General features: G+C 45.9%; 1 protein-coding gene and 1 long non-coding RNA gene across 5 annotated transcripts in view; one reads left to right on the plus strand and one right to left on the minus strand.

The window, feature by feature from the left end:
• KCNS1 (potassium voltage-gated channel modifier subfamily S member 1) overlaps window positions 1-2,665 on the minus strand; it is a 71,616-nt gene extending 68,951 nt beyond the window's left edge. For 3 of the 4 annotated variants that reach the window (XR_014157933.1, XR_014157934.1, XM_081867812.1), the window contains exon 1: window positions 1,947-2,665. The gene's annotated coding sequence lies outside the window, so the exon portion shown is untranslated. The remainder of the gene's footprint in view (window positions 1-1,946) is intronic. The other variant, XM_081867813.1, reaches the window with a different exon arrangement.
• A 9,290-nt stretch (window positions 2,666-11,955) lies between these two features.
• Window positions 11,956-15,574, plus strand: LOC309345186. The gene is made up of 3 exons (XR_014158071.1): window positions 11,956-12,076; window positions 15,297-15,345; window positions 15,513-15,574. It is a non-coding gene; the product is annotated as an uncharacterized lncRNA (long non-coding RNA).
• Window positions 15,575-16,168: the final 594 nt, after the last annotated feature.

Here is a 16,168-nt window from a genome sequence, read left to right on the forward strand (position 1 = left end):
TTTGTAGTGGGAGGCTGCCTGCGCAGGACATTCTTTCAGCACATCTATTTCAGTCCATTGGCACAAGAGAGAACCCGGGAAATAGGACCTGGAAACACATGCATGAGGTTTTTCCTGCAGGGTCTCATGTGCCAATGCTACAAACACCACAGTGCAAAAATGCAGGCCATCTTTTGCCAATCTGGTGCTTGCTGGGACTGATGGGAGCTGTCGCCGCAAACATCTGGAGGGCTCCAGGTTGCAGAAAGGTGGCCCAGGCCATGGGGAATCTATGTGGGTTGTTCAAGGGCACCAGTGACGTTGGAGATGAGGATGCACTGAAAATCAATATGTAAGATACCACAAAAGCCACACGTGCTCCAATATCACTACTTGTCCCAAACCCTCATCAGTGAAGGTCATGGCTGAGGAAGGATTTCAGCATTCACTCCCCACAGCCAAGCTCAATGTCCCATCGCTTGGATTGCTTCTCAGCAGCAGCCTCACGTAGAATGCTGTTGCAGAGAGCATCTTCTAACCAGCCACTGCCAAATCCTCCCAGACTTCCACTTTGATAGATACCAACAAGGGGATGAGAGAATTATGTGTACAAAATGTGAGGATGCTTTCTGGAGCATGTGAATGGGACCACCTGAAGCCAGGCAACAAACGGGCCTTATTAGATGCTCATCCCACTTTTCATCTAAGGGAACTCAAGGTTCTCTACATTTAACCCTCACAACAGTCCTGTGAGGTCTGTTAAGGGGCAAGGCTGGCAACTGGCCCAGGGTTGCCCAATGAGCTTCATGGACAGGCATGGAGTTGAACGCAGACCTCCCAGATTCCTGTACCAGCAATCACATCATATTTGTCGTCCACTGGGAATCTAGTTTTTCCCAGCTGGTCCTGCACCAATGCCTTCTAATAGCCAATAAAGGCCCTGAGTTGGCCACTACATTTAGGAGAGGAAGGGGCAGTGCCAAGTTGAATGCCAAGGGAGGGCACAGGAGGCTTGACCTTTGCCTGCTTGCGGATTCCCTACAGGGAATAAGCTTCTGCCAACTAGTTGCATGGAGCCTCTCACTTTGTGGCAGGCCATTCTCTCCCTCCACAACCTTAAAAGTTTGCCGAAGGCCCCTGGAGAAAAAGCAGGTGATCCTGGGATCAGATGGGAGAGAGAGATTAAGCAAATCATCTCCAGTGGTCAGTCCCAAAATGAGATCTACAGGGGTGCAGACCTACTTGGACGCAAAGCTGTCTGACTTGGAAGTTTCGTCTCCCTAATACCAGGTTTAACTGCAGTAAAAAAATCACTTTGTGTGTGCTCAGGGACACTCACTTTTGTCAGTTTCATCTCACCTTACTACCTCACTATTTGCCACTAGGAAAGCTCCAGCAAAATCAGACCCTAATGAAAGCACACACCAGCCTGCAAATCCCACCTCGGGACTCTAAATCCACCTAGATGTGAGAGATGCTTCTCCCCGCCCTAGCTAAGGAGGAACAAACACTCTGCACATGCTCAACAACACTCTTTTCATAAAGACCCTTCAACTTGCCCCAGACAGATTGAGCCCTGGCGTTAAAATTGGGTTATTGGGGTGGGGGCGTGCTTCTGAGCCTTGGCTCATATCAATCTCGAGAAGGGGGCGAAAAAGGCGCTGAGCTAAATAGACCACCTTCGCATCCCCCCTGGGCGAACGAGCTTCACTTGGGCGTGGGGCAGAGACTCAGCCTCGGGGGCACCACGCCCAGCACGAGAAAGACCCAGCCTTCAACCTCAGACCCAATTACATGCGAGTAAACATCACTGACCAATAGCACTTTCTTCCGAGCAACCATGCCCAGGATCGCGCCACTGCAAGACCGATCCTTCCACCCTCCGCTCTTAACGGCAGCTATTATTATTAATAATTAGATTTCTACACCGCCCTCCCCCCGAAGATCCCAGCTAGCGTCCCACCTACCTCTCCGCACAGGTGCCCGCAGGGAGCCGCGGGTGCGTGCCTCTCCCGGGCACAGCCGTTCAGCCGCTGCGCCCTGGCCAGGGGCTCCGGGCAGAGTTGGGCGCGCACATGCCTGGAGGGGGAGGCGCCGCCCGCGATCTGGCCCCGCGCTCCAGCTGAGCCATGTGCGGCTGGGCAGGAGGCGCCCGATCTCCTCTCCTCCCGGATCCGGAGCGGAGAGACCCAGCCCTTTAGCGCCGCCGCCGCTGCTGCTGCTGCCCCGCGCCCTCCTCTTCTCGGCGCCCGGGGCGCCTCCAGCCGCTGCGCGCTGCGCCGCGCCAGGCGATCCAAAAGGGACACCTCCCCAGCGCCGGCGGCTGTACGCCGAAAGTTGCCATTCTGCGCCTTTTTGAAGCTCAGTTCGCCACGCCGCCGACGGCCGCCAGGCGAGACAGCCCGCCTGCTAGGCACCGTCCACAAATTCGCGCTCTGTTTCTCAGAGGGAGAACGAGGCAAACAAGCGCAGGGATAAGGGATCGCGCCGAGCCTGGTCTTGGAGGCTCCTCCTCGTCCTCTCCCGACTGGAGAGGCCTGCAACCGAAAGAGGCAGGCAGGCGGACTCAGGAGGGAGAAGCCTTCTCCGTGCTCCTTGGAGCCCTGCCTCCGCCGTCTAGCGCCGGGACCATTGGGAAGGCAGTTAATTAGGAGAGATGCGTGGCTGGGGAAGCCTCTGGGCAAACCGGGATGGGATTTGTGCGCCTAAGCGTAAATCAGAGGAAGCGGAGAAGAGAGCGGTTAGGGGAATTGGGAAGGCAGCCGGCGCAGATAATTGCAAGGGAGGGGGGAGGTCGGCTACAGGAACGAGAGACGAGGACGAGGGGGTGAGGGAGGAAGCCCCCCCTTCCCTTTGTTCTCCCAGGGAAGACAAAAGGGAACTGGCAAAAGCTGGAAGAAGGGAAGGGAGACCTGGGAGACGAAATCGGGCAACAGGCCCCGCGACCCTGGCCTTGGCTTCGCGGGGGTTTGGTGCAGAAAAAGAGGCATCATAGAATTGTTCAGGCCCACGATGGTCCTATAGTCCAGCCCCCTACAGTGCAGGCCTCTTTTGCCCCTTGTGGGTCTCAAACCCATTAGGAGTGTCATGCTCTACACCTCTACCAACTGAACTACTTGTTCTTTTAAATCCTGAAATCACAGGCATTTTTGTGGCTGGGGTGGTTTCCAAAACATCCGCATCTTTGTGGAACCCAGCACTTTGTGGAATGGTTTTTTAAAATAATGCAACACAGGGTGGCCGGCTTTTCGTGCCACATTTAAGTGTGGCCAATCCTGTGAGGGCCAAATGCCACTGAACACCCTGCCCCCCCCCCCGCTCTTTCTTGCACACAGGATTGCATGCACAACAGCCCTGCACATAACACACACTCCTCACACACGCAGACTCCTCCACCACACACACAAACCGGCAGGCTGCCCTCTATCTCGTCCTAACCCAGTTCCACCAAAAGAGTAGGTGACAGTGCCGTGCCTGCTGCCCTCACCAAGCCTCTGTGCAAATGGTGAATTGGGAGTTTCAGGAACTATCTTGAAAACGTGTCTGCTTACTCATAGAATCATAGAGTTGGAAGAGACCACAAGGGCCATCGAGTCCAACCCCCTGCCAAGCAGGAAACACCATCAGAGCACTCCTGACATATGGTTGTCAAGCCTCTGCTTAAAGACCTCCAAAGAAGGAGACTCCACCACACTCCTTGGCAGCAAATTCCACTGTCAAACAGCTCTTACTGTCAGGAAGTTCTTCCTAATGTTTAGGTGGAATCTTCTTTCTTGTAGTTTGGAACCATTGCTCCGTGTCCGCTTCTCTGGAGCAGCAGAAAACAACCTTTCTCCCTCCTCGATGAGACATCCTCCAGATCCAACAGAAAAGATTACATAAACCAGTGTCATTTTAAGATTGTAAAAGGTGGTCTTCGTTATAAGCAAATGTGAAATGATGTACATTGGGAGCTGAAAAAAATCTAAGGCGGGGGCTGAATGGGTGGTAACTAAATAGGAAAGTGATTGTAAGGTCGGTCGTGGTGAATAGCTGAATGAAAATATCAACATAAGTTGCAAAGGTGGTAGTTCTGGTTGCCCAACCATAGGGCTGGAAAATGTGCGGGAAAGGGTAATGCAAATGACTAGTGAATCATTTCCTGCTCCACTACAGATGTTCAGCCTATCATCTCAGCAATGCTGAATATATGCTTGGCAAACCTGCTACTGTAAAGGGCGTGACTACATAACAGACATTTAAACTGTAATTATCACTGGCGGCAATTTTTGCATCTCACTGCCATTCAACTCCCACCTTACTATTTTCTCCTTTATATCCAGCTAGAATTTCATTTCATGCACCTGACAAAGTGGGCTTGAGATCACTAAACCTTATGCCACCATAAATTTGTTTCTCTTTAAGGTGCTGCAAGTCGTCCTATGCTGTTTTGCTGAATGCACATGGGGGGGGGGCTGGATCAGCTTTACTTTGGGAGATGGGGTGTTTGGGACTTCTTAGTTTAGGGAGGGGAGATACAGCTGAGCTGGGACATGGTATACACGGTAGAGAAAGTGGATAGAAGCTTTTCCTGCGCCTCTCGTAACAGTAGTGCTCTGGATCATCTTGTGCAATGGGTTGGCAGTAGATTCAGAAGAGACAAGCGGAAGCACTTCTTCACAGAGCGCATCATTAATTCATGTGCTTGCTGCCACAAGAAGCTACTAGCTTAGGCAGCTAGCTGTAAAAGGGCATCTGGAAGATTCATGGGGAATAAGCTTCATTGATGGCTATTAGCCAAGGCAGTTCTGCAGCCATGTTTGGAAGCAGAATGCCACCAAATACGAGTTGCTACAAGCCAACACCAGGAGAGGCCTATTGCTTCCATGACTCCTTGTTGGTGACCCAGAAGCATCTGTCAGAATACTGAGAGACAGGATGCAGGATTAGACAGACCTTTGATCTTGTTTTAAGATTTGGCTGGGGAGGGCGGGATATAAATAAAATTTATTATTATTATTATTATTATTATTATTATTAAAAGTTTACACACGCACAGCAGACACACACTCCACAGAAAACCAACCCTTCACCCTTCGAAATTTAGGAAATATTCCTTGAGAAGATTACACATTATTTTAGCACACACAACAATCCTTCAAAAGCCATCTTTGCTCTCCTAATTACTCTAAATATTTCATCTGCAGAAAGTAATACTTGGACACCTTTCCCAATACAAATCCTATTTGTTTATTCTTTTCTGACTGATCATGGACTTAGAATCATAGAATCATAGAATCATAGAATCATAGAGTTGGAAGAGACCACAAGGGCCATCGAGTCCAACCCCCTGCCAAGCAGGAAAGGCCATCAGAGTACTCCTGACATATGGTTGTCAAGCCTCTGCTTAAAGACCTCCAAAGAAGGAGACTCCACCACACTCCTTGGCAGCAAATTCCACTGTCGAACAGCTCTCACTGTCAGGAAGTTCCTCCTAATGTTTAGGTGGAATCTTATTTCTTGTAGTTTGGAACCATTGCTCCGTGTCCGCTTCTCTGGAGCAGCAGAAAACAACCTTTCTCCCTCCTCTATGTGACATCCTTTTATATATTTGAACATGGCTATCATATCACCCCTTAACCTCCTCTTCTCCAGGCTAAACATGCCCAGCTCCTTTAGCCATTCCTCATAAGGCATCGTTTCCAGGCCTTTGACCATTTTGGTTGCCCTCCTCTGGACACGTTCCAGTTTGTCAGTGTCCTTCTTGAACTGTGGTGCCCAGAACTGGACACAGTACTCCAGGTGAGGTCTGACCAGAGCAGAATATAGTGGCACTATTACTTCCCTTGATCTAGATGCTATACTCCTATTGATGCAGCCCAGAATTGCATTGGCTTTTTTAGCTGCCGCGTCACACTGTTGGCTCATGTCAAGTTTGTGGTCAACCAAGACTCCTAGATCCTTTTCACATGTACTGCTCTCAAGCCAGGTGTCACCCATCTTGTATTTGTGCCTCTCATTTTTTTTGCCCGAGTGCAATACTTTAAATTTCTCCCTGTTAAAATTCATCTTGTTTGTTTGGGCCCAGTTCTCTAATCTGTCAAGGTCGTTTTGAAGTGTGATCCTGTCCTCTGGGGTGTTAGCCACCCCTCCCAGTTTGGTGTCATCTGCAAATTTGATCAGGATGCCCTTGAGTCCATCATCCAAGTCGTTGATAAAGATGTTGAATAAGACCGGGCCCAAGACAGAACCCTGTGGCACCCCACTAGTCACTCTTCTCCAGGATGAAGAGGAACCATTGATGAGCACCCTTTGGGTTCGGTCAGTCAGCCAGTTACAAATCCACTGAGTGCTAGCATAGTCAAGTCCGCATTTTACCAGCTTCTTTACAAGAATATCATGGGGCACCTTGTCAAATGCCTTGCTGAAATCAAGGTAGACTACATCCACTACATTCCCTTCATCTACCAGGCTTGTAATTCTGTCAAAAAACGAGATCAGGTTAGTCTGACATGACTTATTTTTCAGAAATCCATGCTGACTATTGGTGATCACAGCATTCCTTTCTAGGTGCTCACAGACTGTTTGCTTAATGATCTGCTCCAGAATCTTCCCTGGTATTGATGTCAGACTGACTGGGCAGTAATTATTTGGGTCCTCTCTTTTCCCCTTTTTGAAAATAGGGACAACATTTGCCCTCCTCCAGTCTGCCGGGACTTCGCCTGTTCTCCAGGAATTCTCAAAGATGAGTGCCAGTGGTTCTGAGATCACATCTGACTTAGAGGACTTGGAGTCCCTTGAGCAGCTGGGCAGCAAAAACCAACCCCCAATTTTCTGACAACAACCTGATCCAGCAAAGCTTTTCTTGGGGCACATTGCTCAGATGCAGGGAATCATAGAATGATAGAATCATAGACTTGGAAGGGACCCCAAGGGTCATCTAGTCCAACCCCCTGCAATACAGGAATCTCAACTAAAGCATCCATGACAGATGGCCATCCAACCTCTGCTTAAAAATCTCCAAAGAACGAGAGTCCACAACCTCCCAAAGGCGTCTGTTCCACATTTTTCACAAAAAAGAGCATGTGATTTAATAATGCATTTTCCTTAACTCATATCACTTAATGCCAAACCCCCATATTATTTTATTTCCCTGCCCCAAAATGTATTTGGAAACCAGTTGAGATGGGTTTGCATGCTGGGTCCATCAAGCACAGCAAAGAGCTTTTTAGACCTCAGAAGTGGAAGGAAGAGATTCCTTTCTGCTGTGACATGAAGCAAAAAGCTGTTTATTTTTTATTTTTTAATGGTAATCAGGAATGGATGTATCAGCCGCCTGGAAGCCAAGAAGTAAATGCAAGTGAATTCACCTGAGTGGTTGTGTTATGTGGAACTAATTGTGGGCACAGATTTCAAGATTTCTCTGCCCTAGGAGACATGAGAAGAACGGGCTGCATTTTAAGTGCATTTAAGTCAGCGTCCTTTTCTAAAAGGTTTGTGTGGGATTGGTTTCATTTCCTGATCTATCTTTTCCAGGCAGTCTTGTTACAGGGGAGATTTGTCCTAATGGGAACTGCTGAATGGTGTTTAAAGGAAGCATCCCAGATTAGGTGTTACTTTAATTCACAGGAGACTCCACTTTGATGAGTTAAGTGTGTGCCCGTAGAGAGAGACAGAGAGAGAATAGAAATTGCCCTTCTGTCAAATTGGGTTTCGCTATTACATCAAGGTGAGATCAATGGAAGATATGTGTGACTGTAATGTGGTGCTGAAATCAATGCTTCCCCCTCCCATCAGTCTGGAGAATATCTGTTTTCTCAACCTTTTGGCCAAGTGAAAACATTCACTATGTTAATTACAATGTCAGGGATGAGGCACCTCAGCCCCAGGGGGCACATGTGGCCCTTGAGACATTTTTAATTGGCCCTCACACACCTTGGGCAACACCGCACAGCAGCCCTGCTTTACATTTTCCCTCAGTATTTTATTTGATCACTGATAATGTGTCTTGCTTGCCTGGATGAAGAATAGAGAGGGATTTACCAATGAAGAAACTAGCCTGCTGTAAAAATGTAAAATATAAACGAAGGAAAGGAAGAGAGTTCATATTTATTGTTCTATTAGTTTTGCCTCTGGCATGTGGCCCTCAGAAGCTTGCCTGGAAGCAAGCCCTCTGTTTGGAAAAAGTTCTCTGCCTCATACTAGACTTGTAATAAAAATATAATAATAATTTATTATTTATACCCCGCCCATCTGGCTGGGTTTCCCTAGCCACTCTGGGCGGCTTCCAACAGAATATTAAAATACAATAATCTATTAAACATTAAAAGCTTCCCTAAACAGGGCGGCCTTCAGATGTCTTCTAAAAGTCTGGTAGTTGTTTTTCTCTTTGACATCTGGTGGGAGGGCATTCCACAGGGTGGGTGCCACTACCGAGAAGGCCCTCTGCCTGATTCCCTGTAACTTGGCTTCTTGCAGCGAGGGAACTGCTGGAAGGCCCTCCTAGCTGGACATCAGTGTCCAGGCAGAACGATGGGGGTGGAGACGATGGGGGTGTAAGGCACAGTGAGAAGTTTACCTATGCAAGCCCTAGAGAAATGAAGGGATACACTGGTGTAAGTCCTTCATCCTGGTTCACTGCAGCCAAGGCCAGTGTAAATCCCAAGAAAAGGGCATTTCAGGGGTGTGGGGGGGGGGACCGGGCAAGGGGACTTATGCTGGATCCTAGCTCTGTTCATCTCAGGCACATGACCTATGAACCTGGGGAAGCTTAAACCAGTGAAGAAGCCTGGAAAAGAGACTGAGAGGAGATGTGACAGTCAAATACCTCAAGGGCTGTCACATGGAAGATGGAGCCAGTTTATTTTCTTCTGCTCTGGAAGGTAGGACTCGAACCAATGGCTTCAAGTTACAAGAAAGGAGATTCCAACTAAACATCAGGAAAAGCTTTCTGAGGGTAAGAACTGTTCGACAATGGGAGGTGGTGGACTCTCCCTTCCTTGGAGACTTTTAAGCGGAGGTTGGATGGTCATCTGTCATGGATGCTTTAGTGGAGATTCCTGCATTGCACGGGGTCAGACTAGATGCCCCTAGGGACCCCTTCCATTTATGATTCTATGAAAAGAGTGGTGTAAGTCAACACTGTTTAAGGGCTCATTTTCCTTCTGTCACCTTAGCTGGAAGTAGCTCTGCTCTTGAGCAGGGTTTGGATCTGGCATACTTGACGCTGTCTTAAACTGACATAAATTACTCTTCTTACTGGCTTCCCATAGTCAGTCCTGCTCCCTTACTTTACTATTGTTGTATTTATATTCCCCTAAAAGGGATTTTCTGCCTCAACTCAACCAGCTTCCGGTATTATGCACCATGGTTTGGGGGAAGGAAGGTAGCATTTGCTGTACGTACTACCTTAGTATGAAGGCCAGAAGACAATTAGATCTGCATCTTTTGGCCCTTAAAGATGATGACTCTAGCACTTCTGGTATTGACAATCAGCATGACCTGACACCTCCCTCTTCCACAGAGCCCTCTGGGTCCATATTTATGCTCCTTGTAGGAGCAGCCAACACACCAGAGTCCTGGAGAGAATTGAACACGAGTAAATGAGCACAGTGTGTGTGTCAGGAATGCCTGAGAAAATTCAGCAAAACCCAGTGCAGATCCCCTCTGGGCGCAACAGAGTCACGTATGCAGTGAGTTCTATGCATAGGGCAGGAGAAAGATGTGCATCATTTATGATTAGTTTTAATGTCAATTCTATAATTAGGAAAGCATTAATAATGCTGTTAATGTCAATTCTGTGTTGTGACCATAGTCCTGCACAGCTAAAGTGCACAGTATGGTTACCATATTTAGGCATGAATTTAGAGCACATCCTTTGCACCGTTAAAGCACAGGATTTCTCCCGAAGAGGTATGGGGACTAAAGTTTTTTTAGGATGCTGGGAGTTTGTTGTTCTGTGAGTGGGAAACTGCAGATCGCAGATTTCTTTGGGGGAAATCAGGTGCTTTAAATGTGCAATGGATGTGCTGTAAATGCATAGTGTGTGCAAAAGTTTATCTTCTATGTACAATTTCCACAGGACTATTTTCTGGAGTGTTTGTTTACTGTATTTAACTATTTTCTTGTGTTTTTTTTTTACCGTATTTAACTATTTTCTTCTGTGTTTGTTTACCAGATTTAACACAACTGCTCTGGAATTCGACAGCCTGGACATAATCATTACCTGCTATTGATTGCACATTAAGTGCACAGCTACCTGGGCTGGTTAATGAGCTGATAAACAGTAAACAGCTTCTTGCTAGTTTTCATTAAGTTTTAGAAAACAGTCCCAAATGCCATTAAACTTCTTTCTCGAGTATGGTGAAAAATGGCTACATGCTTAGAAATTATTATTAATTACCCTCCCTCACCCTATGGTCCCAGGGGAGGGTTACAGCCATTAAAACACAGTGTTAAAAATAGTTTAAACAACTCAAACACATAAATAAAGTTGAAACAAAATAAAAAAATAAATTCCTTCCAGTAGCACCTTAGAGACCAATTAAGTTAGTCATTGGTGCTGGATGGAATCTTTTTATTTTTTATTTTGTTTCGACTACTGCATACCAACACGGCTACCTACCTGTAACATAAATGAAGTCAGTGTTATTATTATTGTCAAGGGCTGATTTAGATCTAGGGAATATTTAACAGGGGCACCACTGTAATAAAATGCAGTTTTAGATACACTCACCCCCCCCCTTTTTACATATCAGCTTAATGTAGCAATTTAGTAAAAGAAACTAGTTTTGGCACGTGTGTGCAATCGCTGTGAAAGAAGGAGCCAAGATAGTGAATAAGGAGACTAAAGATATTGGGGATGAGAGGCAACACTTATGGGCCCAAAAATCACACAGGAAAAAACCCTAAACCAGAGGTGATGCTAGATATGTAACAGACCCAGGCCTCAAAATTGCATATCATTTGACTATGTTGATATGTACATATAGATACAAATTCGAGTCTGAGCAAATTAAGATGATGGGCTGGCTTGCAGCATGCCCAGTGAGCAATTTTTAAAAAATAATATTTACATCCCCCCCCCCAAAGGAGGGGAGATAGGTGGTCTGGTGCCCAGTACAAAAGGCTTCGACCACCCCTTAACAAAAATTATTGAGGCTACAGTAAAAAAAAAAAGGGGGGGAATATACATGCAAATGTGTTGTTACTTCAAGACTCTTTGCCTTCTTCTCCTTCGATTACCTCTGATGCCACTTTGCATACCAGAAAGGAGCATGGCTATGTGTATTGAACATGACTTCTGAACTATCTCACAATGTCGCAGAATGATAAACAAGTATGAAAGCAGGTCAGCTGAAAAAGTCTTGACATTTCTCCTTTCTCAATCTCCCTCCTCTACCCCCCTCCCTCCCCTTTGCACTGCTCAGGGGGAATTCTTTGGGCGATCCACATTCAGTGCAAATTCCCTGCATCTGGAGGAGAGATGAAAACTCCTGCAGTTTTCTCTCTGCTCCAGCTGCGGAGGCAAAAGCCAGCAGCCATTGCAAAGGAGGGAATGAGTCATCCCCATGGCGCACCTTCGCTTTTTGCCCGCTCCATTGCCCCTTCACAGGAAGCAGTGAGATGGCATTCGGTGACCTGGTAGATGGAGGCAGCCCCAGTCAATTTATTGCGCCTGCAAAACATTTTGCATTACAAAACACTCCGGTTGGAAACGTTAAACCGAAACCTATCTTTATATGTTCGTACATACAGAACAGTCCCGGGAGGAAGAGCAGCAGGAATATAAAGATAAACACAGGAACAGTCACCTTTGTCTGGAGTAGCGACGGTTATTTTAACAGCACACGGCTATCAATGAACTTGCAGCTCTGGGGAGAGAAACGAATAAATGGCTTTTATTTACAAGAGGAAGGAGACGTTGTAAAAGTGGGTTTATAACTAGGCTACTAGGTTTAATGCCTAGGTCCTGAAGTATCTCCTTCCAATAAAAGAGCAATTGCTTAAATCACTGTTTGTTGCCAAGGTCTGAATCCTACAGGAATACGTAGAAGGAAGGCCTTTCGTATCCTGGAGGCAAAGACCTTATACCCTGTTCACTGAGCTGGAAAACATGGTGAGAAGTGCCTGGCATTTCACTACCTTTGGTCAAACATCCCAGAACATGATTGGCTATGAAATGAGTCTCTTCATGTTATGTCAAGCCTCTGTCCTCCACATTATCTTGGTAACTGGCCAGCCAATTGCTCAGATCCTGCCCTTGTTAGCATCCCGACTTCTGCTGCTTTTGCTGTCCTACATATTACGTCTTTGGATTTTGATCTTGCACCTAGTCAGAGCATTTGTCCCTCTCGCTCAGTACAGCTGACACTAACTGGCAGCTGCTCTCCAGGGAGAAGGATGAGGAAGAGGATGCTCAGTGGGCAGAGCATGAGCCCATTTTGGGCAAAAGATTCCTGAATTGCTGGGGTTTGAACTAGATGATCCTGTTAGGATTTTACATAAGCCGATGCTGGCTAGTGTGATTAGTATAAATCACATGAGATGTCTGAGAAGAGTGTGGGAACGGAAGACTGTCTTATCTCTTCCGTCTGAGGGTGTGATTGGACTAAATAGTGGTACCTCGGGTTAAGTACTTAACTCATTCCGGAGGTCCGTTCTTAACCTGAAACTGTTCTTAACCTGAAGCACCATTTAGCTAATGGGGCCTCCTGCTGCTGCTGCGCCACCGGAGCACAATTTCTGTTCTCATCCTGAAGCAAAGTTCTTAACCTGAAGCACTATTTCTGGGTTAGTGGAGTCTGTAACCTGAAGCGTATGTAACCCGAGGTACCACTGTACTTTCATTTTTGCTTTCTGTTTCTGCCAGAGTTTGGAGGGCACAGACATGATTATGGATTCTCTGTATATATTGTGAGTAAAACGTAGCTTAGATCTATGGATGTTTCTGTCTTCTTGCTGTGTGATGCCAGAAGACTTGTGTGCACTTTTCATATGAGAAGTGTCGCAGAGGGGCACTCTGGAGTGAAGGGACATGCCATTCCAGAGACGTGCCTGCTGGGAGACGCTCAGAGGTACTGGGGGTCTGCCGTCCCCCCAGGAGTGTTTGCCAACAGATCCTTGTGGTCCCTTCCAGCTCTACAACGCTATGATTCGTGGATGATGAAGATTTAATGCATTTATATCCCCCCCCAATGATCTCAAGCTGATGTATATCTTTCTTCCCCTCCTCTTTTAATCTCCATAACACCCCTGTGAGGTAGGTTAAGCTGAGAGGTGGCCACTGACCCAAGGTCACCCAGTGATCTTCATGGCTGAATGGGGCATTAAACTCTCTTCTCCCAGGTCCTAGTCTCAGCTGTGAACACACATCAGCCGGTGAATTTAATTACCCTGCACAAAGAGAGATCTAGATGGAAGTGTACAGCTCAGAATAAAACTCTGAGTCAGGGCTTGATCGGTCTTTCTATCCCTCCTATTTCCCTCCTAGTAATTACAGCTACTTGTTTTACTCTCCTTTTAAGAACCTTACTTCTGTTTTTGGTCTCATGCTGTAATTATTCCAATTAGCAACTATTAGCAACTACTTGCATCAGTGGTGATATATAGAATGCTTCAAATAGTCCTGATACCCTATTTTTGGGATGAGGAACCTCAGACTGAGGAGCCAGATGTGGTCTCTCTGATCTGGCCTCAGAATTTCCCCCTCTCACTTTAGGCCACATCCATCACCAGCCCTGGTTTGTCCCCTGTTCCCCTTGAGAATTTCTGCCTAGCTGTAATATGCCAGGATATAAGATGGATGTGTGAGTGAAGGAACTAGCCTAACGAATGTGATAAAAATCGCATTTGTGCACTAATTCTAAAAAGGCCTATTATTGCCCAAGCTTTATGAATCAATAATGTATTGAAGGCGGGTCTTTTAGATTATAATTGCTATTAGTATTCCCTTTTCCATTAGTAGATTAAAAAAAAAAAAACCTCAGCTTGTGCTCATTCTTCCTTTCAGTGGCTTCCACCAGAGCTCAACAGTAAGACTAATGGATTCATGGGCACAATTATTTTTGCCGTCCCTGAAATTACATCAGGGATGGGGAACCTCCCATCAGCTCCAGCCAGAGTTGGCCAGAGAGGATGGCAGTTGTAGTTCAGTAGAAGACCACAGGTTCCCCACAAAGAACCACCTGTTGAGAGAGACAGACAGAAACAGAGAGATAGAGAGAGTCATCATATGCTTCTGCTGTCAGCTCCAGAAAATCAACATTTGATGTCTAAATTATCATGGATAATTATCATGGATAATTTTTTACTAAATTTATGCTGGGCAAGATTCCAATGCCCTTTCTCCAGTAATATGTACATCAGCAGAAACTTCCATACCAAACGATCTGCCCCAAGTTTTGCTCTAGGTGATTTATAAGCTTTTAACATGCATTGACATATTCTGGGAGCCTGGCTACTTACATAGAACCCAAAGCAGGAAGACAAAAAGGAAACTTAGATTTTAATACCATCTGCACGCACTAATTTATACATATAAGACACATATTTTGGAAATAATTACTGTAGATCAAGAATAAACACAACACACTTAGCTCAGTTGGTTAGAGTAAGGTCACCAGATTTTTTTCAATGAATCCAGGGACATTTTTCAACTTCTACATAGATGGATTTTGTCAGGGGACTGATTTGTAAATCCGGGGACTGTCCCCGGGAAACGGGGTCGTCTGGTAACCTTAGGTTAGAGAATGGTGATGATAATGCCAAGGTTGCGAGTTCGATCCCCAGACGGGACTGCTGCATTTTCCTGCATTGTAGGAGGTTGGACTAGATGATCCTCAGGGTCCCTTCCAAGTATGATTCTAGGAAACATCTTACCATAGTGGGGAAGGCTGTGATCAGGCAACCAGTGTGAATTACATGCTGTGCCTTTTGGGCAAAGTTGTTCAGCTTTTCGGGGGGAAATGTATGGCGGCCTTAATGCTGTATAAGGTGCAGTCCTTGTGCTAATGGAAGGGTTGTATTCAGTTAAGTTCTGCTGAGAGCAAACCCACTGAAATTAATGTGCATGCCCAAGTTAGTTCCATTAACTTCAGTGGGTTTACTCTGAGTAAACCTTAGCTGACTACCAGCCCATGTCCCCACTTGTGTTGCTTAATTGCCTTCTTTGAATTCTGCTGCTGCTCTCAGGGTGCATAATCTTAAGTCTACTTTAGAGGAAGTAATTAAATTTCTAGACTTCTCTGAGGAAGGAAGTACAGTACGGCCTTGTGTGTGCCTGCTTTTCCTTGCTTATTTCTTTGCTTACTACATTTGTATCCCTTTTTTTTCAACAGAGCAGAGGCAGATTTAGGGGAGCAATGCAACTACGGACTAGAATGGAAGGTGGCAGTGGCGTAGCGTGGGTTGTCAGCACCCGGGGCAAGGCAAGTAATTTGCGCCCCCTAACCCGTGGATTTGCGCCCCCTAACCCTACCCCTAACCCTAACCCTCAGATGTTGCGCCTGGTGCGGCTGGCCCCCCCTGCACCCCCCACGCTACGCCACTGGAAGGTGGGGACTACGACCAAATTTTGGCACTGCTCAGGACACCACTGAAATTTGAGAGCCCAAGGCAGCATACGTTGTTCTTCTGCCACCCCATATTATCCTCACAACCCTGTGAGGAAGGTTAGGCTGAGAGAGTATGAGTGGCTCAAGGTCACCCAATGAACCTTCAAAACATTTCTGTTCTGCTCAACCTTTTATAGATTTCTTGTGTGCGCTGGTCCTTCATTGATGCTGTCTCTAGATTGTTTTAACTGTATTAAATTGTTCTCGTTTTAAAATTTTGGGAGAGTTTTCTCCAAATAAATAAACAAATGATATTCCTCAGCCTATCAAGGCGTTCTGATGTTTTATTGCAATTTTTTTTGCAACATAAGGCTTGAAAGTATTACGATAAACAGTGATAAAAAGTAACATTTCTGCCTTTTCTGTGTGAAACATCCTTTAACTATAAGACTCTTAACCACTCTTTAAATTCTGGGCACTGTATTACAAATTTTATCAGGCCTTTTTTTTAGATCTGCCTATTAAAGGATGCTATTAAACTCTGCTCCTGTAAACTATATTAACTAATTGAATTTTTTTTTTAAAAAATATTTTTATTAGTTTTACAGAATAAAAAAGAACAAAGAATAAAATACAAAAGTTTCATAAATCATATT

This window comes from Podarcis erhardii (assembly GCF_964252035.2).
Source record: "Podarcis erhardii genome assembly, chromosome: 6".
Taxonomy (NCBI): Eukaryota; Metazoa; Chordata; class Lepidosauria; order Squamata; family Lacertidae; genus Podarcis; species Podarcis erhardii.